The sequence below is a fragment of the Podarcis melisellensis genome, assembly GCF_964234715.1.
Source record: "Podarcis melisellensis genome assembly, chromosome: 2".
Taxonomy (NCBI): domain Eukaryota; kingdom Metazoa; phylum Chordata; class Lepidosauria; order Squamata; family Lacertidae; genus Podarcis; species Podarcis melisellensis.
This window is the reverse complement of record NC_138529.1, coordinates 92,495,206-92,520,231: the sequence shown is the minus strand read 5'-3', so window position 1 is coordinate 92,520,231 and position 25,026 is coordinate 92,495,206.

The window sequence follows — 25,026 nt, the reverse complement described above, 5'->3', positions numbered from 1 at the left end:
GAGCTGCACCAGTGAGAAGGTTTACCTTTCGACATCCCCATACTGCTTCACTTTTGGACCTTTGAGGTTCACCCAGCTCATTCATGTTTGAAGGAAGAAAGACAATCATAGATTCCTTGGTCATGAACAGTCATAACATTGTGCAAGTTTGAATCATAGGTGTTCCAGAGTTCTGTGCCTGTGGAGGGATCATTTAGGATGCTCTATTTCAGACCATGAATGACTGAAAGTGTGTCAGCCATTTTGTGTCCTCTTTTTTCTGATGTACACTGATATTTTTGTTTTATTTTTGTTTTTATAATATTTTTTATTAATTTTCACAATTCAACATTATCATCACATAAGTATAAAAGAGTAAACCACACAAAATAAAAATAAAATAAAATAAAACATTTTCACACCTTGATATTTTAATTTTAAAGGCTGTTCTGTCCTGGAGGGTCAAAAGATCACAGGAAAGTCCAAAGCATAGCTCAAAATAGATATTTAAAGATTTGTGATGAAACCTAAAAGGACAAGGTAAACCTAACACATTTGGGAAAATTGAAACTAATCTAGATGCTACTTCCTTCCAACTGGCAAAGAAGTTGAGAGGGAGACCTGAAATAATGTATCTATGGAAAGCTAGCAACTGTTGTTTGGAGTTACGAGTGCCATTGAAGAAATCAGAAAGAGCTAAAAACAGAAGAAAGAAGCTAGAAAGCCAAACTGCTCACCAACAAGTTTTATTTTCTAAAAAATCTTCATGATAGTTGTTTTTAAACTGCTGCCTCACAAGTACCTTTAATAGAAGCTAAATTTGTTTCAGGAAAACTGCCCCCTCTATCTGATTGCTTTACCACACTGCCCTGCAAATAAGTTCCAGACATGAAGTCATTGTTCACTGAGGCTGCAAAGGAATCAAGTTGACCACTTCTGGTGGTAGTGAGGACCACAGAATAGGGGCTCACTTAGCTGGCTTGCTCACATCTCCCATTCACTCTCAAAGTGCAGGCCAATATACTGTACACCAGTTGATCCAAGTAAACTCAGCCTTTTCCACAGTGTTGCCAAAACTTGTTGAATGCCTTTCCCAGGAATGCTTTTTGGAGCATTTCAAGACATATTTATTCCTCCTTGGTTGATTTTATACAGTATTTTATTGCTATTGTGTCATTCTTTGATTATTTCATCTGATAGTTTTGTTTTATCAGTTGCTGTTGATTATGGATTGGGTCCAAAGATTCTTTGAGTGGAACATTGGTGGTGGGATGCTTCCACTGGTGGAAGGGGGCAGAGAATGAATTTTTGCCAGTTCCTCTTTTGCAATGCAGCAGTTTATGCTCTCTGAAAAAGTACTCCCTAAGGGGTTGGGTGAATCTTGGGTGGTGCAGGACTGCAGCAGAATGGAGCAATTGGTAAAAGCTACCTTCCTCTAAATGGACTATTGGATCTCAAGAGGGACGATCTGGATCCAACTCTATGTATTTGTAATGATTTTTATTTTGGTGCATGCTTGTTCTGGACAGAAAAGAAGCATGGAAGTGTTAAAAGGAATAAAGAAATAGTGACCTTAATCTATATTTATCTGCTGAAAAGTCTGAGGTTCGTGCTGCTGCTAAAGCACTATCCATCACATTTGGAAGCCGAGTGGACAAGTGTTTGATCGCACAGTGCTAACAATATTTTTCCTTCAACCAGACAAGTTGCAGCACTGATGATTCAAGTTGACAACCAGCACGCAAAGATTAAGAAATAAATCTGCTCAATCCCTTGCTCACCGCCTGAACACAGGCCTGCTAGCCATATGTGTTTGTTTTTTTATATATAAAAAAACCCCACTCACACCAGTAAACTGGGAATGGAGAGTAAGCAAGAATTAAGAGCAAGCACATCCTACAATAATTTATTGCAATCTGATTTATTTATTTTTAAAGAAAAAGATACAGAACAGCAAGCTGTAAAACAATTTATCATGTCAAGCAAAGCTATGACATTATAAGATGGATCATTTAATATAGCAAATGATGCCAGGGCTGTGTACTGTTCACATTCAGATGACAACATTTTTATCAGACAACTTTTTTATCCTTTGCAAGCTCTGCTTTGCCAGTTCGTGGTCTAGCAAATCTATCACACCATTAGTCTTTGTTTGCAAATTTATCTCACTTTTGTTTTCTGGTAGAGAATCTCTCAGATGGCATGAGGTAGTCAAATAATTATTTTGGGGGGGAAAGCTATAGGTGTGTGATATATGGGTATATTTACAGTAGTAGGTCTATTGATCAAGTGTTAGCAATACCGTCAGAAGCGGCTGAGCAGAGAAGACACAAGCCCATATGATCGATCATCCATTACTGCATTGTGTAGTTTCAAGGTGGGCATTAGAATGTGCCGCCATATTGCCATTGATCACACATAATGAGGACAGCAACAATGCTTACTTCCTCCAAGTCTGGATCAATTCCAATTTTTAGTGCATGCTGTGCAACAACAGTGTCTTCTAGGGGGGCTGTTGTGACCAAGATAATGACTCAGCAGAAGTGATGGTTCATTATTTTTATTTATGTCTTCTCTAATCCAGTTTTGCTACAGGAGAAAATGGCCTGTGTCCTAAGTTTCTCCAACATTAGTGCTCCTTTTGTATAGTTCTAACCATTCGTATAGGGAACGTGGGTGGTGCTATGGTCTAAACCACTGAGCCTCTTGGGCTTGCTGATTGGAAGGTTGATGGTTAGAATCCCCATGACGGGGTGAGCTCCCGTTGCTCAGTCCCAGCTCCTGCCAACTGAGCAGTTCGAAAGTACGCCAGTGCAAGTAGATAAATAGGTACTGCTCCAGCAGGAAGGTAAACAGTGTTTCCGTGCACTGCACTGGTTTCGCCAGAAGCAGCTTAATCATGCTGGCCACATGACACAGAAAAACTATCTGCGGACAAACATTGGCTCCCTCAGCCAGTAAAGCGAGATGAGCGCCGCAACCCCAGAGTTGTTCGCAACTGGACTTAACTGTCAGGGGTCCTTTACCTTTACCTTTTTTTAACCATTAGTATAAAATCAAAAATTGTAGAGCAGTAAATGCAGGCAAGGGTGGCAACTGGGTAGTGGCTGGGTGATTGAGTTCTATTCCTCTTTTCTTGATCATCTGTCCACCAGAGTAGATACATTTCAGATGTGGAAGGTTCCTCTCACCTAGATAGCTGGCTGATGGCTGGCTCCCTCATCTCTCCTCTAGAGGGAAACCTGAAGAAGGCAAGGATGGTAAGATTTCTTCTCCAGCCTGCTGGAAGTTCCAAATGCTGGTGGAGGTCTTGTTTATCTCGCAGCCAACACTATCGTTTTAGGAAATGTAACCTGCAGCACATTTGTCTCATGTGCAGTTTGAGAATTTTTTAATGCGTTGGAAAAGAAACTAGTTCTTTGTAGTTAACCAAACACAGGACCATAGCATACACTCATGTCAAAAAATCAGAATAAGCAAAATAAAATAAAATAAAATATTCCAAGGAGAATAATAAGGTTCTCATTTTGGTGACATGTTGTTGGGTGTGTCTTTTGCCTTACACTTCAGGAAAACAAAAACAAACACACAAAGTGGAAGAAGAAGCTTCATGATTTTCTAACAAGCAAGAAATGATTAACAGCATCCAGAATTCATACACAGCTGGAGCGGAATTGATTTTTCAGCATCCTAAATCTGATTCTGAATAAACCCTGCTGTAACTCTGCAGAATGTAAAGACATTTTTTAATATAAAAAGGTGATGAAAACAAAACAAAAAAAGGCACCAGGCTATTCATTTTCACTTACCTGAGATGGCACAATGCCATCTTCTCTGACTTTGCATTGATCAAGTAACAGATGAAGGATGGGGCTTGTACCAAAGTCATGAAAATAAATGGCATTATGTTAATGCTTCAAACAGTGCTTTGCACAGCTACTCCAAAGAGATTAATGTTATCTATATAGGAAGTGGGAGGAGGAGGAACTGTGGTCATGGGAAACTTCAAGTTTCTTAACGTAACCTACTATTTATGTCACCCTGAGAGAGAGAGGGAGAGACAGAGAACCTCTGATTGCTGCCAACACCTCCGTTGTGCGAATAAAAGAGCAACAAATTCAAAAAGTCTTATGCTATCTCTTCAGACTAAAACATAAAGGGCACATTAGGTTTCGCAGCAACCCTGGAATGACTGCATCTTCAGATTATGTCTCACATACTTGGGCACCTCCATTGTTATCAGTGGAGGCACACAAGACCAAAACTGGTGCTCACAATGGTTTTCTCTTTGGTCTATGATGAGTGTTTCTCTCTGACATGGTCCCTAGAAATGGAGAGGAGAAATATCCCTCATAAATCTAGAGGGGGCAATGTAGGATGGCCATGTGTCCTAGTTTACAGAGGATAGTCCTCTCTTGGAAGGAGTTCTTTGTTTGAAAGGCTGTCCAGTTCAAGTCCATAAAAGCATAAGAAGATTCCTGCTGGATCAGGCCAGTGGCCCAACTTGTCGAACGTCCTGTTCTCAGAATGGCCAAGCAGATGCCTATGGGAATCCCACAAGCAGCACCTGAGTGCAACAGCTCCTCTTCTGCAGCTCCCAGCAATGGGCATTCAGAAACATACTTTCCACAGGGAGTGCGCCACTACTGAGAAGGCCCTCTGCCTGGTTCCCTGTAACCTCACTTCTTGCACTGAGGGAAGCAGCAGAAGACCCCCAAAGGAGGACCTCAGTGTCTGGGCTGAATGATGGGGGAGGAGATGCTCCTTCAGGTATACTGGGCCAAGGCCATTTAGGGCTTTAAAGGTCAGCACCAACACTTTGAATTGTGCTCGGAAATGCACTGGGAGCCAATGAAGATCCTATAGGACTGGTGCTATATGGTCCTGGTGGCCACTCCCAGTCACCAGTCTAGCTGCCACATTCTGGATTAGTTGTAGTTTCCAGGTCACCTTCAAAGGTAGCCCCATGTAGAGCGTATTGCAGTAGTCCATGTGGGAGATAACTAGAGCATGCACCACTCTGGTGAGACAGGGTGCAGGCAGGTAGGGTCTCAGCCAGCGTACCAGATGGAGCTGATAGACAGCTGCCCTGGACACAGAATTGACCTGTGCCTCCATGGACAGCTGTGAGTCCAAAATGACTCCCAGGCTGTGCACCTGGTCCTTCACCTGGTTTTGGGCCAGGGAGTTCCTCACACCTGCTTGCCCCCTGTCCCCCCAAAACAGTACTTCTGTCTTGTCAGGATTCAACCTCAATCTGTTAGCCACCATCCACCCTCCAACTACTTCCAGACACCCACACAGGACCTTCACTGCCTTCACTGATTCTGATTTGAAGGAGAGGCAGAGCTGTCCAATCCATTGTTGACCTCCATGAACAAAAGGGGAAGTGAGGTGATATTCACAAATGCCCCCTTTCTCCTTCAGATCCCTGTGTCATATTCCATGCTGCTCCAAAGTTTTCTCCAACCCTCTGACGTATTATAGGAGGGTTCAGAAGGGAAGGAGTAGCAGTGAAAATATCCTCCCTGATTCACAGAATCCTCCACTGGATCAAGGAAGAGATACAACTGCATATAACCCATAGAAGATAAGACTACATAGTTTATTAGACATGTTTGCAACATAGAACTTCCCCGTCCATCTGAATATCAAATGCTGGGAATGAGCAACAGCCCTGCAGGCTTTCTGAAAGCATTGGGGGGGGGGGCTCCTTGGAAGCAGGACATTGAACTGTATGGACCTGTAAGCAACTGAGCTCTTCACCTATTTTAAAATCTTTTGCCATAAGGATTTAGAAGTAATAACTTTGGCTGAATGGTGCCCTTTATGTTAGCACAGTCTGTTTGTTTGTTTGTATGTATGTATGTATGCCTTTCTTTCTTTCTTTCTTTCTTTCTTTCTTTCTTTCTTTCTTTCTTTCTTTCTTTCTTTCTTTCTTTGCATACTAGCTTCCCCACACACAAAAGCAGCAACATTCCTTCTCTCTCCCCCCCCCCCAATGCCACATCCTTTGTTTTTCAGATCCTTTGCTTTCTCTGTCCCCTTAGGAGTACAGGTTGTTTGTTCCTCTTTCATTTCCTATTATCATTCTAGTCAGCTTAGCAAGGCAAGAGCAAATGGCTGGAATTCTACAAAAGGCACTTTGAGTACCTGGATATAGTTTCTGGTGCCGTTAAATCAGAAAACTGCCCATTGGTGCTATCAGTCCCAGGTTGGAAACAACAATGGAATCAGCACAACACATCACCAAGGCTGGAAATGGCTTTCTCTTTTGTTCTTTCTACCCTGCAGAATATTGCAATTTTGTCTGACTTTCCTTCACCATCAGTTTAGTAACAGCCACCACTGCTGCCTCAGCAATGGAGTATTATCCAAGCAAATATCACCTTTAGAGGTGGAGTTTTCTTCAGGACCACAGCAGAGGAGGGAAGGATTAAATTCCCTCTCCATGTCTGCTGCAGTCTCTGTGATTAACCATCCTCAGCTGATGCTAATTATATTTTTAAAGTCTGCATGCATTTCTGGTCTTCCTTGCTCCTAAAGGAAAAAAAAAGAGCTTTTCACATTTGAACTGCAGTTTATCAATACAGCACCGTGCTTATCTTTCCAGGCATGAATTTTACTTGAAATGAGTCAGTGTCTTTTTGTGTCCTAATACTCTTCTGTCTTTCCTGCTAGATGAGAGAGGATTAGTGCTGCTGAGGAACCAGAAAAGAAAAATAACTGCCTCCTTCACCCCCATCCCAACAATTTGTGGCTTTGGTAGGAACTTCAATAGCACAAGCACCTTCAAATGTGTGTACTAGGCCTTTTATTTTGAAGCGACCCACTCTATGAAAATGTCCTGTGTAGTATCCTAAGTGCAGTCAGCAGATTCATCAAAGGGTGTAAGGATGCTACAGAAACATAATTGACATCCCACAGTTTCTTTCCCTGCTCTGCCTGAATCAGTGAGGAATTCTGGAATTCTAACTAATAATAATCTCCTCCGCCCCCTGCACACAAACACACACATCTAATTTATGTTGCTTTGTCTTTCATGCTAACACACGTGTTTAGAAAATCACACTGACAATGCATACATTTAGGAATGATCACAGCATAGTAGCTAGGGTGTCTTTTACCAGCTTGAGTTATTAAGACAGCTCTGGCTGATTCTGGACCAGGCTAAGTTCAAAGTACTGGTACAGGTATACAAAGCCCTATACAGCTTGGGACCAATATGCCTTCTCAGTCCTCATGCACCCAAACCAATCCTGCATTCTGCAGGAGAAGGCAACCTGAAAACAGGCATGGGAGAAGAAAGTCAATTCAGGTCGCATTGAAAGACGGATCTATCAAGACTGCAGTTTCTGAAACAAGATGCAAACCAAACCACAAAATTCACACAATCTTATTTTTTGCTATGCAGTTCACCAACCAAAGTGTTTACCGAAATGCATATATTAAGGGAAAGAGTGCATAAAATGAATATATTGGTGAAATTAACAAACACATTGTACTATTTAACGTCATTTCTAGGCTTACTTTCTGAGCAATGCCTGTCGAAAGTGGCTTACTGCAATAATAAAATAAAATAAATACAAAAAAGAGAAAATTGACAACAGGAGAGCTAAAACCATTAAATCCCCACCCACCCACAATAGGAGCCGATAAAATAGATTCAACCAGTCAATGAAATGTTTTTCACAGCAGCAAAAACAGTCCATTTTTCACATCCCAGCCGATAAAAATACCCATCATAAAACATCATGAAAAGCCAGCTGGAATAGAATCCCTGAAGCATAGCAGCCCACCACAGATCCACAGGCAGGAAACTCCAAAACTGTGGATCCACAACAGAGTCAGCCCCTCCTTCTTATAGTCAACCTAACTGGTCTAAGTGAGGGACACACTAAAAGAACCCCTGTTGCACAGCTCAGTGTGGGCCCACTTTGTCCAATGAATAGCTTGAGCCCAAACTGTTAAACACTTCAAACCAGCACTTTAAATTGGGTCATGTCATGTCGCACCAGTTTCAGTAATTGCAGTCTGATAATGTTGGATGAGTTGCCATACAACAGCTTTCCCCGGCCTTTCACTGAAGCATGGGAAGCCAGGGAATATAGCTATTGTGTGGCTGAGATCAAGACACTCCCTGATTTTGTTTTAAAGGGCCCTATTCCCTTTTACAAAAACATTAGCCCAGTCCACATTTTATAATGCAGACTTTACACAACTTGCACCTTTGTCCCCATTTCTTTCATCTTTTCATTAATTTATTTCTATAGACCTTTCTCATCTGGAAGATCTTGATGCAGTTTACATACAGAAGAAAGTACAAACATCTACATCAAATGATTCATAGAACACAATGCATAAACAACATAAACTTAATATAAAATAAATAAACTCAGAGAGAACTACAAGGCAGCATAACATGAAATTTCAGATGAAACAACATACATATATTCATTCATCCAACCAACCATCCTCAATCACCATCCATTTCACATAACTATTGTACCCACTGACTACCTTAAACATTACTTCTACACTCATACTCAACAATATTACAAACACCTAATATCTGAAGCAGTAATGGACTCATGCTGTACTGCCACTGAACCATCTAATACTTTTCTCCTATCTCTCCCCTGGAGGATATAGAACTAGTTCCATCCATTCGCTCCAAACTACAGAATCGTAATATACTTGGCACTACACAACCTGGTAACAGACACAAACATCAACTTCACACTCAGGGTGTTCATGAAGCTGATCACACACTTAAGGTATTGCAGCTTTCCTTTTCCACCAGTTACTTGGCCTGCTCCATCTCATAAACAATGCTACCTTTCAAAATTCACTGTTTGCCAGCTGCTGCAATTCAGTTATCCAACATGCCCCACACCAAAGTGTACATTTGGAGAAAACATGCCAAAAAATTACACATATATTAGTAAAAATAAGACACAAAAATATCAAAGAACATTGCTTGCAAAAATGTGTCTCTTAAGAAAACTCCACATAAGAATGTTCTTATCCACATAAGAATTTTTACGAGGACTTATTTCTTTTTTAAAAAAAATCAAACCAATGCACAAAATTACGACTTGAAAACTGAAAAAGAGAGGGCAACCAAACTCGATAGATTCACCCACCATATTAAAGAACCACCCACAGTGACAAGAGAGCCATTCAACTTCTGTCCTTTCACGTTCTTTATGGGACAAAAGGTCACTGGTGCTATTGTCAATTAAGAGAAGGATTTATTCGTTTTATTTGATTTTTTTTGGGGGGGGGAGGGAAACCTGATCACTGCCCTTTTACACTGGCCACTGAAAATATATAGAATCCGGAAGTCATCAATTTGGAGTCATAATATGATTTGACCTAGTGAACTAGAGAAGAAAAGACATATTCCAGACAAGCCAGCCAGCTTTGCTTTGTGTGCATTTAATGCCTAGCCAATAGATTTGAATGCCTTCCTCAACAATTTGTAAGTCTTTGGGTCCATTTTCTCAGCTCTAAGGGATTCTGTCTTTTCCGTTTCCCATCTTTTCACTCTCATAGTGTTTCATAGTCAGTTAGATGCAGCTGTGAAGGAGGAAGAAGTTTCACCTCCTAGCTGTTATGGAAGAAGCAATTGGGATTTCAGGAACTAATACACTATATCAAATCCAATTTCCCTATCTCTAAAGTATGCAGAAGACTCCAAGTTAATGCATTTTATGCCCTACGGTTGCCACTGCAAATATTTGTACTGTAAATATTCTGAACATTAAAAAAGTATCCTGATGCATATTCAGAGCGTGTGCACTCCCTTGGCTTCTGCTTCTTATGAACGTTGTTTTAGGCTGTGATTCTATATCCACCCACCTGAAAATAAGTTCCATTTAACTTTGGAGGACTAAGCTTAGAAATAGGCACATGTAGGAATGTGATGTTTACAAGTGCTGACAGGTGCTCATTGGCACTGGTAGGGCAGGAGACAAGAAGACCAACAGTAGATGGCACCAGAGCCAGTGTCCGGCAGAATCCATGGATTCTAGGTTTGTCTCCATTCTCCTCCTTGCTATGGGGGCAATACTGAAACTGAGGAAGAAGCTGGCAGGCAGTAAAGGGTAAAGGGACCCCAGACAGTTAAGTCCAGTTGTGAACAACTCTGGGGTTGCGGTGCTCATCTCGCTTTACAGGCCGAGGGAGCCAGTGTTTGTCCACTCCACAGAAAGTTTTTCTGGGTCATGTGGCCAGCATGACTAAGCCGCTTCTGGCGCAATGGAACACCAAAACCAGAGCAGTGCACGTAAATGCCATTTACCTTCCTACCTATTAATCTACTTACACTTTTTGGCATGCTTTCAAACTGCTAGGTTGGCAGGAGCTGGGACCGAGCAACAGGCGCTCACCCCATCGTGGGCATTCGAACCATCAACGTTTCGATCAGCAAGTCCAAGGCTCAGTGAATTAGACCACAGTGCCACCTGCCACCCCTTAAACTGGCTGTAGCTAAGAAGGCACACAACTGGGGGCTGGCTGATGGACCAGCCTCCACTGGTCTTAGTGAATCAAGTCTATGGCCTATTTCAATCAAAGTACTTGTGGGTGCAGGGTGCTTGTGGAATCTGCATGCTTTATATGTATCCATCTAGCCCAGATTACATTATTTACAAAAAGAAGCAAAGTCACCAAAGGTATATCTGATGAATGGAATAATAAAATCATAGAATTGTAGCATTGGAAGGTACCTTAAGGGTCCTCTAGTCCAACACTCTGGAATACAGGAATCTCAGCTAAAGCATCCATGACAGATTGTCATCCAACCTCTGCTTAAAAACTTCCAATGAAGGAGAGTTCACCACGTCCCAGGAAGTCTGCTCCACTGTTGAACAGCTCTTAAAGTCAGAAAGTTGTTCCTGCTATTAAGTTGGAATCTCCTTTCTTATTACTGGAAGCCATTGATTCAGGTCCTACCTTCTGCAGCAGGAGAGAACTAGGTTTCTCCTTTCCTTCCTGAGTTTGTACTTCTTCAAAGACCATGATGCCTTTGGTAAAGGCTGTTCTCCAATTGGAGCTTATACCACATTTTTTAAAGATTTGCCTTGGTTGCCCACCAGTATTTCACTTTCCATTTTAAAGTTTGGAATAGATAGTTCAGGCATAGGCAAACTCTGGCCCTCCAGAAGTTTGGGACTACAATTCCCATCATCCCTGACCACTGGTCCTGTTAGCTAGGGATGATGGGAATTGTAGCCCCAAACATCTGGAGGGCCGGGGTTTGCCTATGCCTGGAGTAGTTGCTTTGGAAGACGATAATCACACATTTGAACAACATGACCAATCCAACAAATTTGATATTGAAGAATCATTGCTTCGATACTGGCGATCTTTGCTTCTTCCAGTACACTGGCATTAGTTCGCCTCTCTTCCCAAGTGATGTGTAAGATTTTTTCTTGAGACACTGTTGATGGAATCTTTCAAGGTGTTGGAGATGGTTTTATAGGTAGTCCATGTTTCACAAGTGTACAGTAAAGTTGGTAGTACAATAGCTTTGTAAACGAGCATTTTGGTTTCTCATCCTCAAACATTCCACTTCATTCAGAAGAAAGTTGGACACTATACTTTTGCTGGTGCATGATGTTGCTGGTGCATGTGTTGCATATTGAAAAGAGGGTGGGATGGGGGGCAGAGTTTCTTCATTTCCACATTTTTGAGTTTAGACAAACATGTGAACAGGATCAGGGATGCACTGCCCAGCCCCACCTAGTTCAGTACACCACCATGATTACATTTAGAGCCATTCATGTGTTTCAGGGTGAAGTTATGAAGTGGAGAGCCTCCTCTCTTCATAGTGGCTCCATTTATTTATTTATTTACAGCTATTATTGTGAAGAATGCATGGGGAGCATCCACAAGCAGAGAAGACTCCCTGCTGTAGACCTTTGCACTTAAACACATGGAGGGGTGTAATTTTGAAAAATGGTGTTGGGGCATTGAGAGCCCACTCCTATTTGCATGCTTCTTTAGAGGCAAGTAGAATGGAGAGAGTGCAATGTGATGGTTAGAGTGATGGGCTAGGACCTTGGAGAATCGAGTTGAAATCCCCACTCAGGCATGAAAGTCAAGGGATGACCAGGGACCAGTCACTGTTTCTTGGACTACCCTACATTGTAGGGTTCTTGTGAGGGGCAATTCATATATGCCACAATTATCTGCTTGGAGGAAAGATGATATATAAATAGAAGAAAGGGAGGAAAGAAGGAGATGAAAAAGGAAGGAAAGAAAGACAAATATGACTATTGTCAACTTGAAAGAATTTATGCCACTAATGCCATACATCTATCATAATTTCTGTGTGGAATTTTAATTATATTTCCTTGTTCTTAGCTAAACACTTCAGTTCACCATCACCCAAATGTCTGAAATGACCATCCTATTGCAGACATGCACACAGGCACATTCAGATTCACTTTATATATTGCATGTAAACATTCACTTAGGCAAACAGACAGAAATATATGTGGCTTACTGGGAATGAATATTGCCTCTGGCTTAATGACTGGCAAACTGCAGTTAGTGCAGATAACTGCAAAACAATGGATACTGGAACAAAAGGGAAACCTAGCCCATCTGCTAAAAGCCTAGATGCTGCCGAATACTGATTAGGAAAGAGATCTGGGAGTTGTAGACAAAAATCTCCAAAGCATTCAGCTTAATGTGCAACTGCAGTGAAAAGGGGAAAACGAATGCTGGCTTTCCTTGCTAGCGGAAGACAGTGTTAAATCAAAGCAGCTGCTCCTATAAGGTATTGTGCATTGGCATCACCTAAAGTATGTTATTGATTCCTGCCTACTATGGGGCCAAAAAGAAATCCTTTGATATTGAAGACGATAAACTGCACAGTAGCTAAGATACCAGAGTTGTATTATTTTGATTACTCCATAGAGTAAGAAAGATTATCAATCATTAGGAAATGGGGGAAATGTCGTCATGTGATCAAAATGGCTTTGTTGTTGTCAAAAATAGGTCTTTTTTTGTAAAAATAAAAGAGATCTACCATCCAAGACGCACATTAAGATTTATTTGATGCTGCATGGATATGCTTTCAGGAAATATTAAGTGACCGGATGAAAAATTAACAGGGAAGGCTCCAGTATTCATCTGAAGGTACATGATGCAACTGAGAGTTGTGGCAAGGTCAGGTCTGTGTGGGCACATGGATGAATCCAGTCCTGTACTATTCCCAGAACATCTGCCCCACTGCTCCCACACTGTCAAACTAGACATGACCAATTTATTTTACTTCATTTTTTAAACACACACACACACACACACACACACACACACACACACACACACACTGAAAGTTCTTGGTAGCAGTCTGCTCTTCCCAGCAATAGACCTCTCATTTCTACCACAGGGTAGGGAATGGGCACAGAATCTAATGTAATGGCGAGCAGGTTCATAAAACGACTGTCAAGTGTGGAGAGTCCTCCTCTCCCTTCGGAAACTTCACAGGTAAGAATTAACGAGCAGTTGATAGATTTATAGTCCTTTTATTACAGCATCATGTTGCAAGCACAAATACACACAGTGCAAGAAGGGCAATTGGCTACTCTAAATCCTTTTTCCAACTTCCACAGCATTTTAGGTGCCAATGGGAAGTTGCTCCCTCCCTCTGACTCCTTTGCTCTCTGATACATTCCGAACTCTGTGCCTGTGGAGAGGGGGTTTCCCCCACACTCTCAACTACTTACCCCTCCCTTCTGGTTGCCTTGTCATTATCTCGTAGCTGGGTAACTCCTCCCTGAGCTGTTCAGCTTCACTCTCTCTCTCTGCTTCTGAACACACTGTGGACAAGGGGGGGACTTTCCCCCCTCCAGCTCTCCATCAGAGAGAAGCTGGTCTGCCATAGAATGCATTCCCCAGTCCTCGTCTTCAGACCATTCCCTGACAATGACCTTTTTGTATGAAGCATTTCCATCTGTGAAATGTGAGGCGTTTGACATTGGCACATACTCAATTCTGAGTTAAATGAGTGCAGATCAAGATGAGTTGGAATGATCCGTTATATAACCAATTAAATCTGTATAGCTTGGAGGCTTGGTCGACAAAACAGGTTCCATTTGGATCAAATATTTGAAAATGTTGAACCGCTAAACCTTGCAGGAAAATAGCACACATGTAGAAGCAAAATGGCAAGCTGCTTGCATTAGGCATGCCCATTTACTGTGGAAGGACTGCTTGCTAGGAGTTTTCCAAGAACTGTCATTTTCATTCCTACATTTAATCTTAAAGGGCTAGAGGATCATGATTTCATTTCAAGTATAGGCTAACTGTTGGAGAATTAAATTCTGTAGTGTTATTATTGGCTACAAGGTGGGAAACCTTGCAGAGACCAATGTGTGCAAATGAAAGGGGTTCCTTATAATTTATAGAAGACAGTGGCATTCTATTATTTCTAAGTGGCAACAACACAATCCTAAATACACATCTTCAGTATCAGCTTCTGGATCATACATATTATTCTGTAGTTTGGCTTGCCCTCAGGTCGAAAAACAACAAGAATAAATTAGATGGAATGCTGGTGTGATTTGAACGGTTTTTGCTGTAACAGTATTTTAATAATCAGAAAAGTCATTCATGTATAGTTATGATAAATTGCTTTGCTACAGGGTAATATAAACCTTAACAAGTATGATGAATATTTCTGCTTCACCAAGAAAAGTGAAGTTATGGAAAACACTTAAAATATATGCATCAGACAGGATGGCGATGGGGAGGAGAGTGCTGAAAATAGCTCAAAATGCATACTTCTGTATATTAAATCAGAAAGTGGATTTCCTAGATAAGCAATTTAAAACCCAATCCTTCTTCAATAAGGCCAAGAAAGAAAAAAGACAATGAAATGTGCCCAGAAAAAGAGAACAAGAGTTTCCTAAAATTGGTTTGTCATTTGGGTTACACTGATATTTGGTCACTTGACTTCTCACACCCAAAAGGTGGAAAAATGAATTATTTCATTCATTTCACTAAAATGGGCATTAAACTGTTATGAAAGTTACTGATATATCTGCACATACGCAGATATTTGGAATTTTCCTTCCTGCACTGTCCCATCTCCTGTTCTTTCCATAAACATGATGACCTAGCTAGTGTTGATTATTAGAGCTTGTAAAAACCATATTGCACCGGATAGATTGTGAAATCACACTGGCAGTGTTGCTAGGGAAGGCTAATTAGGAGAAGAACTCTCTCTCTCTCTCTCTCTCTCTCTCTGTGTGTGTGTCATTTTGAAATTTTGGAGAGTATGAAGTTATGTGACCTCCGAGCCAAGGAGATAAGTAACTATGCAACCTTTAGAAGACATCTGAAGACACCCCTGTATAATGTTTAAAGCTTTATTATGTTTTTATATAAGTTGGAAGCTGTCCAGAGTGGCTGGGCAACCTAGTAAGATGGGTGGGGTACAAATAACATAATAATAATATTTTAAATTATCTTCACCATCATCATAGATGTCTCTGTTTTCATCAGATAAATGTTGGCGAGTATGCAACTCACAACTTTTGCATGACGGGTTTGATTTACATGTGCAACCCTGGGTGAATAAGCTTTGTGTCAAAAGAGGAGTCAGTCATGCTCCAAGCCCCTAACACAAAACAAGACAACACAAGAAAGGTCCAACAGAAGCCTTATGTCTTGAGAAATAAGTAAACCAGGACTAAACTGCAGGGTAAATCCTATGACAGGGAGGCTTGGACGAGGGACCTATTTTTAGCCACATAGTATACATCCTGTTTATCTTCCCTAAGGACCCTTTTCTTATGGAACGGGCCCCCTAAAGGTCACTATCACATGAACCTTTTATGGGGCCTTTGACTGGCATTTGCAACCGCGGAGCTGAAGTAAGATGTGGTGGGGATAAGCACAGCTCAGACATCTAGGAAAAGTCTAAAGGGCCACCCGCTGAGTGGGTGCAGTGGTAAATGATAACAAAGAGCATAGTCACAGGCCAGGGCAGTCATTTAGGCTGTCACTGCAACAGGAAGTTCAAAAGTGACCTTTTTATCTTTAGGCAGGAGGTTTGTGAACAATGCTCTCAAAGTATTTGGCTCGAGTTTATTGCATTCGTCACTATATATATTTCATTGTACTGTGCAAAGACTTCTTTGCAGCATTTTATGCTTCTGTCAGATAGCTGTATACACCGGTAGTGCATAGAATACTGGCAACCGTTGTTTTATTCTCTTTTCCATCAGATTTCTATATATTTCTGTGGTCCACATCGATTCCTCTTCCATTAGAGCTTTATATCCCGGCCATTACAAAAGGAAAAATAAAATAAAACCGAAGTGTGTTGGGAATCCTTTTCATCAATGAAGACAGAAAGATGAAAACAAGGGTAAACACAACAATTTGTCTGAGACATGATTTACTACTCCAAAGTCAAAACATCTTCCGAAAGAGGGATCAAGCAACCCTTCATTGACTCTGCTTCACACCCTCCCTGAAGGTTTTTGCCTGGCTGGAATGTGTCATTGAACACTGATAATAAGTCTGGCTTGCCTAGGTAGGGCGTAGAGATCGGGGGTTGTGGGTGGGTATAAAAACTAGCCTATTTTACAAAGGTAAAATCTGCATTCATTGCTCCACCCACTTTTCCTCAGGGCCCACCCACAGCCACTATTGGTATATGGCTCCTTTCTGGAAGACAATGTGGCCCATGAGCCAGAAAAGCTCCCCCACTCATGGCTTAGAGGGCATACGAGTCAAAAAGCTTTATTGTCTGTTTTGCATACAAACAGAACAGGGAGGTTCACTGTCACCCAACTCTCACATGGAAAAGGGGACACAGGGATGCATGAGCTAGCCTTGTGTAGCAGAAATGCTTTCTTACCATATGCATGTTTGATTGGTCTGTGGGAGGAGATCTGTGCCCAAATGCCAGAGAGTTCCTCTGTGAGAGAAGGTACCATGCCTGAACCTTGGGGCTTTACATGTGTCGGAGCTCGACACGAATACTGCTCGTTCCCACACCAGCCCAAAACGTGCATTACGGTTGTGAAAATGCTATAGTACTATAGTCCAAATAAATGAAAGTGCATCTACTATCATGACTTCTGTGTACTGTGGGTGTGAATTTGTGCACACTACTTTGCCACATACAGCTCCAGCCCTCAACACTTGGAGGTGGCTACTGCCATCTTGCAGAGTGCTTTTGACAAGTGGATGAATTTATCTCGGCCCCCCAGTTCCCACTGTGCAGATGAACCTGATAGCCAAGAACAGACCCTTTCCCGTGCACTGAAGTACCTTTCTGAAATCACAGGTTCCGTTAGTGAATCTTGAGAGGGTTTTTTAAATAAAAAAAATAAAAATAAAAAAGGAGCATCCTCTCACAAAGGAAAGGCAATTGGGGTTGGGGGTGGTTTTTATTGTTCCCTTGGGTAACTCTACAGAATTCACATGCCTCCAGAAGAGCCTAAAGTTGGCAACTCTGTGCCCAGAAAGAGTTGCTACTTGCCTCCAAAGAGTCAAGACGGCAAGACCAAGTTTAAATTGTTTCACTTCTTCTTTATTTGTTCTGCTTTTTAATTTGCTTGGAGCTGAGCTTCTGCTGAAACCTAATTTGCTCATCTTAATTAACTGTAAGGAGCTCTTATTTGCTCTGTCAGCTCAGGACTTGCGCGATTTCTTTTGCTTCTCCTACAAGCCAGCATTATTGTTCAGGAAACCTCAATGAAGAAGTAAGTGTTTGGTAGCCCAAGAGAAGAAAATGACCACAAGGAACACAAAGTACCAGGAGAGAAATGGGATTTGAATACATAGTAAGCAAGATGATTGACCCTAACACGGGTAGCTGACCAGTAGAGTTGAATTTGAAAAGGTAGAAAGCTTCACAGAGGATGAACTAAGCTCTGTGTGGCTTTTTGCCAAGAAGCAAACTTTGAGATTGGCTAGCAAAGTGTAGTCTAGGAGCCAAGGCTCTTTGCTACCAAGACAGCTTATAAAGTGAGGATTTAATAGAGCCAACATATTGGACAGTCAGAGGTAGGCAGTAGTATGTTGAAGCACTTTACAGGTCCACACAGGCGTGCTAACTTCTAGGGAGCCAAGCTGTCTTTGGCCCCCTCAATATTTGTTTGAAGCCTGGCCCCTTCAATGTTGAGGGGTCACAATGGTCTGTGCAGCATCAGGAGACACTGTGAGGACCAGTGCAATGTGGCACAAGAGCTGAGATTTTGAGAAGCACACATGCATGTTGCACGTGGGACATCGTGGGCAAGTGATGCACTTTGGGACCCCTCAATCTTGAGGGCAACCTGGCGCATCTGAGCCCACAAGACCAGCAAAGCAGCCATAATTGCACCATTCTTACTTTGCAGAGACCATACAACAGGGTTAGCGGAAACATAGACATTTCTCTGACTGCATGCCCTGCCTCTTCCAGGTACCAAAGGATACCTGACCTGAGGACCCCAGAGATCCTAGAGCCAGCACCGTCATCAAACTGAATAAATAACAAAACAATAAGAAATAATGTAGACCTCTGGGTCAGGAGCTGGAGTGAAACACGCGGTGTCAGTGAAGTTAACTCTTTATTCAAAGAAACCAAAACAGTAGCTCTTGCCCCAATGGGGCAGTTGAGAGGACTTCCCACCGTTTTCTAAGGCTCCTCCCCTGGTTCCTTCCCCAACAGCCAGGGCTCTGTCATCTTGTCTCTCTTTTCTCTACCCTCTTCATTTATCTCCATGTTCTAGGAGACTGGGGGGCGGGGCGGGGCGGGGCGAGGAGAGCTGGTCACAGCAGGAGGGGGAGAATCCCTGGCTTCTTCAACAGCCTCCCTCAACTCTTTCTCCTGGCCTCCCTCATCTCCTGCCTCTGATTCTGGACTGCTGTCTGCTATAGCCTTTTCCTACTCACTAAACCTTGTTGTCTCTTCAGCTTCTGACACCTCCTCCCCCCAGTCTTCCCCCTCTTCTCCCTCTGACCATTCATCATCGTCCCACCACCAATCTCCTGGCTCTGAGCCTTCTTCCCCTGGAGGTTCCCTTGAGGGTTGCCCAGCTTGTTCCCCCTACCACTTCTCTGCATCCAGCTAGTCCGTGACACTCTGTGACTCACCATCCCTTTTCCAGGATGATAGTATTCCAGAAGGAGACTGGAAACAACTCAACTGAGTGAAAATTGAGTGCTTGTTCAAATGGAGAAACCACTTGGGAGTTTTGTGCTATGATGAGCAACAGGCATGACAACATCTTTGGGTGACTAGTCTGATGAGCTGCAGTTGCTTATAAGCCACCTTTTAAATCTCCCACAATGTGCTGTGTTGTGCAGGGGCACTGTAACAAATTAAAATGGCAGCTCTGTTGTAGATGGGAATATGGCTGCCTCTGCCACCAGGTAAGCCAACCAGGGCTCACTAATATAGATAGGAGAGAGGAAAACAATGAGGCACTTTGCCAGTGCCCCCCTCAAACCTGGACCAGCCCTGTTAATAGGGAACTTGAGGTGTGTGTGAGAGAGAGACAGAGATAGAGAGGGTCGGGAGAGAGACTTATTGGATAACAACCAAAACATATTTAAATTACAGTATCCTATGAATGCCAACTATCTAAAGGTGATTCATGTGCACTTTACCTGAGGAAACAAGGAGCATCAAAGGAGACAGAGCAACATTTCTGAAACTGTCCATTGTGTCTCTCTTTTCATCCTGTTCAATTTTGTACCTGAGCTCTAACTGAGGTGAAGGTAAATGGCAGAGGAGGGCAGCCCACAATTGTATAGGAGAAATTGGCCACTTTTGATCGCCTTATCTGAGGGTAAAACAGACACTTTCTTACAAAACAGGCTGTAGATTACAAATATTGCTGCAGGCTAACCCACCCTTGAGGGATAGAGGTGCTGCACATGAATTAAGCTGGTTCATAATCACACATTTACATAGTGGAATAGCCTTTGAATGGAGGATTATTATAAAGCCTAAATACCTAATTGAAACAAGGTACCACAGTTAACACAATAACAGCTTAATTTTGTGCCTTTTTATCAACTCAAATGTAATTTAATGGTAGAGAAAAGAATCCCATCATAGGCAGTAGGTAAAAAACTAATGATGAATATTGTCTCACATAAGAGGCTTATGTAAATGAAGCCCAGAAGAACTCCATTTATTGGAAAGCTTTTAAATGCCAAATAGTTTATAAGTTGTTGTTTCCTTTTTTTAAAAAAGACTTCCTTTAATCTGGTATGTTTTGTAAGACATCACGTTACATGAGTGACCAATGTGGTGACTGCTCATTGTTGTTGGACAACAAGTCCCATTGTCCCTGTCCATTGGCCATGATGTCTAGAGTGGATAGCAGTTGTAGTCCAAGAATAACCAGAGGTGTCACACCATGCGGAACCAGCAAATAACATAGACTAGCGGAATCCCATAGCCACCACTCTGCCTCATCTTCCCAACCCACGATGTGCCACTTGGTTGCAGGACCACTGTTAACAATAGGAACTAAGCCATAATGGCCTCTGACTGAACTTCTCGGTGCAATTCTCTCTAGAACAGGGATGGAAAAGTCTGCCAGTTTCAGTTCACTCAGCTTCTCATTTTTCCATTATTAATTGATTCTCCACATTGTGAATTCTCTTTTTAAAAATCCTTCAAAATGTTAGTGTGAATTTATCATAATAAACACGTTTTTATGTGCAGTTTTCATTCATGTACACATTTTTGCAAGCAGTCTCTTCCTGATATAAAGCATTTCATATGTTAGTTTCACTTCATTAATTTAGTGCAGACATTTACCTAATGTGTGCATTTTTGTAAACATTCGTTGGTTTGAGAACTGCATCACAAAATTCAGATAGGTGTGAATTTTGATGGATAGCTGTGTTTTGGTTTTCCTATTGTTTCAGAAAGTATGGATTTGATAAATATGAATCAAACTTCTCCCCATTCCAAACCTCAAGAGTGCTTTTTAGATTAGGAGACAAATGAGATCACTGTAGCTCTGTGAGGGGAAACTACAGTTCCCATGATTCTTTGGGGGAAATCTATGTGCTTTAAATGTGTGTTGGTTGTACTTTAGATGTGTGGCATGGATCTCCTATCAGAGAAGATGTGTCCAGAATTCAAAAGAAATTCAAGCTGGGGCATATTTTCTACACTAGGGATATGAAAGTAAACTCTTTCTATGTACAGGTAACTCACAACTTAAAAGGGATGCGGGTGGCGCTGTGGTGTAAACCACTGAGCCTTGGGCTTGCCGATTGGAAGGTCAGCGGTATGAATCCCCGCGACGGAGTGAGCTCCCATTATTCGGTCCCAGCTCCTACCAACCTAGCAGTTCGAAAGCACGTCAAAATGCAAGTAGAACAATAGGTACCACTCTGGCGGGAAGGTAAACTGTTTCTGTGAACTGCTCTGCTTCACTAGAAGCGGCTCAGTCATGCTGGCCACATGACAAGGAAAAACTGTCTGTGGACAAACGTTGGCTCCCTTGGCCAGTAAAGCGATATGAGCGCTGCAACCTCAGAGTTGTTCGTGAGTGGACTTAACTGTCAGGGGTCCTTTACCTTTTTTAACTCACAACTTACACATTTTTGACTTGTGCACATTCGGCTTTATGTGGTTGGCAATAAAAAAATACTAAAAAGGAGATGGAACAAGGTCAAGCATCTAGGAAAGTTGTTTTGCTTTTCCAATCCCACACCTCATTGAATCCAGTGTATTTTGACTATATGTGATTTTGGCTTTATGTGCTATCCCCAGAATATAACCCCAGCATAAGCTGAGAGCTGCCTGTACTAAAAAAAGAGAGATTCCCTTTGCTAGGTAATGCATATAAGTGCCAATGTAGGTTAAATGACATGGCATGGAGGGAAGAGTTTCTATCCAAGAGGTTGATAATTTTATTTAAACCTCCAGTAAGGCTCAAGATCACCAAGATCACATCTGAAGATAGAGGAGTCTTCTCTTGAGCCATAAATAATCCACAATACTGACCTTTTCAGCTCTACCTTTAAGCTGAATGACCAGTTATGACAGTGCAAATGAACTGTTGGAGATAAATGTTCAGAGTTATCCTTTGGTGCACATCTGCTGCTGACTTTCATGCATGAGCCACGGCATGAAAGCTGAAGTGAGCTGTTGTGGATGGATACAGAAGGGCACTGAAGCCATTTCTTTTGCTAAGATGGGGGTTGAAGAGCCATTTGCCTGTGTTCTGGAGTGGCTGACTAAGGTGTATTAGTAGGCAGAGGCTGGGGGCTTGTGACCCTCAAGATGCTGTTAGGCTCCAAGTCCCATCAGTCTCAGCCTGCAAACCAATGGTCAAGAATGATAGGAGGTTGACAGCCTCCTCATCCCTGTAATAAGGGGAGGCTGTTCATTTTGAAGAGAAGGGGTTCTAAAGTCATTTGACTATATTTTGGCTCAGGTTCACAGTGGGTCAGTAAACATAGCTTCAGCTATGGCTCCTGTTTAACAATATTATTTCTTTAAAGTACTTTTATTGTGCTCGCCAGCTTCTAGAGCAGCTTACATAAGATGAATAAGAACCTGAACATACAATTAAGACAGTAAACAAGGGCTGTTCAAGGAGGTGACACTGAGGGCAGCTTGCTTCCTTTTTCCTCTACTGCTCACATGGCTGTTGGTCCTAATTGCCCATGTAAGGTGAGGAAGGGACCAGTTTCAGCTTCACAAAGCAGCAGCTTGTTGAGAAGGCCAAAGATGGCAGGCAAGAAGGGCTACAGAGAGACATACCAGATGTATCAGAAGGTTCTGACGTTTGATGGGCTTCACCTTTGTTGCAGCATTCCAGAGGTAACTGGTGGGGTGCCCTATAGAAATTGTTGGACTACAGCTGCTATCATCCCTGCTTATTGTCCCTGTAGGCCAAGGAGGCTAATAGGCATTGGGACACAACAACATCTGGTGGGCACCACAGGATTACATGATCTGAAAAGGATGTGAAGGAAGCTCAGTCTAGCAATGGGCATCCTAATATTATCTGGGTAAGTCCTTGTAGTGACGATGTGTGATGCTGAATAGGCTTGCCAGATTGCAACTGGGATCTTTCTCCCCCCACCCCCTTCTCTCTCTCTTTTTCTCTTCCCAGGACATAAAGCAGCTGCTACACCCATTTTTCATCAGTTCCCTTTCCCAACTCTTTCCCCCTATTAGAGTCATACTTGCTACATTAGGCTGGCAGAAGAGCTTAGATGAAAGGGTTGGTAGAGGAATGTGGACATGAAAACATTCCTACAAGGCAATTCAAAGACTAAGCAGTTCTTGCCTTTCTTTCCCTTGCCAGTCAGAATGCATTCTATTTTTATGCCTCCCCTTCCTCCTAGACAACAGCCGTTGAAAACTGATTTCTGCAATTAGCACAATCTTGCTTTTGCATGGTAATCATTTCTCCAATGTGCCGTCTGTCTTGCGAATTCATCTTTGAACAGAACAGATCCACAGGTTCAATAAAGCTTAAATTGGGGGTGGAATCCTAGTTTTTAGAAGCAAACCTGATTAGAAAACAACAACAACCCAGACACACTGTTCACTGCTTGATGATGGACAGAAAGGTACTGACTGATTTTAAAAATGCTAGATTTTAACAATCTTGTACAAAAGTCCGAGTTGCAATTTCTTCAGATTATATAATAATCCTTTCACATTTCTTTTTCCAAGTTACCCTTCACTGCTATATTAGTTTTTGGGGAACAGCTACACTTGTTCGTCAGTTACTAAAAAGATAATTGACCATTGGTATGTTGAATATTCAGTTCAACATAATAATGAGGTTCGTGAATATGAACAACATACCACTGGCATGTTCTTTTACAATGGTATATTAACTCATTATCTTCTTTTGTTCCATGGTGAACAACACATCAGTAGAAGTAGATCAATAGGCTCTATTGCAGTCCCATTTAAAGTGGCCTGCCTCAACAAGATGAGAAGTGCTCCTTCAGCAACTTGGCATTGCAGAGCTAAATAAAAAACAATTAGATAGGAACTGGACTTGCCACATGGAGCTTTGTATATACAACATCTTATACTGCAAGGCTTCTGCCCCCTCTCCCTCTCTCTCTGTCACACAACCCTGAGGATTCCTTATGGTTTTTTCTCATCAAATCATTAAACCTATGCTAGCTGGTTCACATTACATGGAAAACCACCCTATGGCTTCCTGGGACTGCACAAATGTGCAGGCTTCTGGAGGGGAGCTCACAGCCACTCTGCTCTTGCCAGTCTTTAAGTTCTACTCCCATGCCATACTGAGCTAAACCAAGGGTTGGCTTAGCTGGTCATCTGAACCCAGACACTTGATTAAGTTCTCTTCTTGTTAGCCACAAGCTGTGGCCAATGTGATGTTCATGGCTACAGCTCATGGTTAGCAAGGAGAGAACTTAGTCACAAGCCTGGTCTGAGTGATGGACAATCGGTGTGGGAGTTCCTGCTTCCCATCAAGATAACTATTACTAGTTAGGAAGAGACAATACCAGAAATTCTGGTGTTCCATTTCAGATTTCTAGAACTAATAATAATTTTATTTTTTGTACCCCGCCCATCTGACTGGTTTGCTCGAGCTACTTTGAGTGGCTTCCAGCATATACAAAAACATAATAAAACATTAAACATTAAAAAAAAACCTTCCCTGCACAGGACTGCCTTCAGATGTCTTCTAAAAGTTGTCTAGAAACAGGTGTATGGAGGATAGGACAGCATAGTGGATACCAAAAAAAGCTTGGAACTTCATAGATTTGTTTGGCATCAATGGACTCTTGTGTGAATCTAAGCAAGGTATAGCATGAATTTTCAACTTGTAGCTTGTTTAGCTTGCGCCTCTTTCTCCCCAGCTATGATAATATGAGATTACACTACCTTTTTTTCTAATTTGACTAGACCAATAGTGGAATTCCTGCATCCACTACAGGGATTGTCAAAACATATTTAAACTGTAATTGTATGTGCTGTTTCCATGTAACCCGAACGCTGTAAATTGTAACCCTGTGAAATAGTGTGTTCATGCACCATAGCCCACCTCTCTGATC